The 2,448-nt window shown below is 38.8% G+C and overlaps 1 protein-coding gene across 1 annotated transcript in view; it reads left to right on the top strand.

The window, feature by feature from the left end:
• Window positions 1-2,448, top strand: part of patj (PATJ crumbs cell polarity complex component) — a gene marked incomplete in the record, with an annotated part of 80,891 nt that overhangs the window by 30,863 nt on the left and 47,580 nt on the right.

Here is a 2,448-nt window from a genome sequence, read left to right as displayed (position 1 = left end):
GATATTTCTTAAAGGGAGTTTGGTGCAGGGAGCTTTTAGTTGGATTCAAACTGCTGATATGGATCACTGTTAACGTTTAGTCTCCACTACAGAAACACTAGCTAACTGATAAAGTCTGATAAGGTTGTCTGATGGTATTAGTTTGATTGATACGTTATGCAGTATTCTGTAAAGGATTGCTCTTTGTTTTTTAAACTACTTTCCTTAATTAAACAGGATGTTCTCGTTATTAATAATGTTATTAATGACTCCTGATGAAACATAGAGACACTCCTTGTGAAAGACATGTAGATTTAGAAGACTGAGAGGTCAAAAACTGCAAAAGGAACATTGAAGCAGATCAGAAAATGCTTCTATGAGTCCGTCTGAAGGGCAGCTTTGTTATTTAATTAGGTGACTTCAGACTTTTCTACCTGTACTGATTAAGTGCTTTAACAATTTGTCAATCAGTGGGTTTTATTGCCTTGCTAATGTGGAAAGGAAGGGATCAAACCACCAATCTGTAAGTTTACAGGGTTTATCCTGTTTATTTTACAGACTTTTTTTATTTATTTATTTTTATTTTTTTAAATTAGTGACATTAACAGTAAACTTAAAAACAGTAAAAAGTTTTTGTTTTTTTTAATTGATATCAGATATCTTCTATAATTATGGAAGTTTTCATAACAGAAACTTTGAATGAATGTTGTTTATCAGTGTATAAGCATTGGTAAACTCACAGATAATGATTTTTCTATAACTTTTAAAATAAAAATGTAAGCCTGATTATTTGTATTATAGCAGTGTTCACCTGTATTTATAGCTCATTGCATTTTTTTGTTTTACAGTGTAAACATCTTTAATTAAACATTAAAAAGACAAAACTGTATTTTTATACTTTATATTTTATACCACTAGTCTGAAAGCAGATATATGGAAGCAAAAAAATCTCAGAATGTTTTTTCCTTTAAAGTCTTAAACTGTTGATTCTTTGGAGCAACTGAAGTTTATTAAATTATTAATTAAAAGAAGCCGAAGTGTGAAAATACATTTGTAGTTCATACTGAGAGATTTTATTGGACAAAACAGTAATTTGTGTTCATTATTATTGATCTGTGATGTTTTATATTAAATCTACGATGTGTTTGCTGTCTGTAGGAGATCAGAACACTTTGGGTTTTCACTCAGATGCGCAGGCTGTGTTTCTGGCAGATGTAGCGCCTCTTGGTGCCACAGTACACGTCGTTGAGGCGTCCAGTGCTGTCAAGGTGAACGCAGACTGCATAACTTGGGCCGCGACTTCTCCAGCCATCAGGCTGCCCGGGCAACCAGCGCCTGGAAACCAGGAAGTTAAATGAAGTAAAGTCATGTAAGTTCTACTTCCATAAATCGACTTCTGCTTTTAGAAACATAGTCATCAGAGCTCAGAGTTCGTACCTGCGGTCCATACTGTACTGGTTCCCGTTGACCCACTCCCACCGTCCAGTCCGCCAGTTCGACAGACCGATCCAGTAGAGTTCAGATGTTGATGATGTAACGCGGGTCACAAAGTCCTGAACAGACAGACCCCGTTTTATTTCAGTACAGTAAAAATGTTCCTCAGAGAAACCAAGAGAATACTTTTACACTTTAACTTGAGTGAAGAAAGTTTGACTGATCCATCGTTAGTGTTTCAGGAAGCTTCAACCTGCTGGTGGCGCTAGAGGAAAGGGTCAGAGGGCTTCATCCTCTGGGGACCAAGAACTACATCACAGACAGACAGACAGACAGACAGACAGACAGACAGGTTGTCTCACCCACGCCTTGTTCGTGAGCAGGATGATCAAGTGACCTTCGTTTTTCTCACACCAGACTCTGGAGTCGTTCCAGGACAGAACCGTAGTGCTGAAATAATAACACTCCGACTCATACTGCCTCCAACCCACCGGACAGCAGCCGTCCGTCACTGAGCCTGAGAGACAGACAGACAGACAGACAGACAGTGAGAGGGTCTGTCTGTGTGTAAATGTGGACTCTGAATGTACCACTGTGTGTGTGTCTGTGTACTGTTGTTGATGATGTGTTGGAGGGAACATTTGAGTGAAGCGATGGTCCTGCTGAGAGAATCCACGACGGACAGACGCTTCAAGGCCTCCGCCACTAAAATCACACACATTAATTAACATTAATACGACATCATTATTGATCAATAATTACTCATTCTGGTACTTAATGCAGGTAAAGACTGACCTGTGTTCAGCTGCAGGTTGCTGTTATCCACAGCAACCTGCAGCTGCTCAACTTCTTTAGCTGTTTCTGGAAAGAAACACAGGAAGTATTTAGCATATTAGCACGTTGACTAAATCACGTTTTATCTCTTTATATGTAACTCTCAAACTGTTGTTAACAGCGCAGCCAACAAATCTACCTGGAAAATAACGTTACTATCTGCAGTGTTATTTGGACCATCAGCTCCATGCTACTAACTAG

This window comes from Morone saxatilis, unplaced genomic scaffold, assembly GCF_004916995.1.
Source record: "Morone saxatilis isolate NCDOM2014 unplaced genomic scaffold, NCSU_SB_2.0 Contig12, whole genome shotgun sequence".
In the NCBI taxonomy this organism is placed as follows: Eukaryota; Metazoa; Chordata; class Actinopteri; family Moronidae; genus Morone; species Morone saxatilis.
The sequence above is the reverse complement of the archived record's forward strand: the minus strand, read 5'-3'. Positions and strand labels throughout refer to the sequence as shown.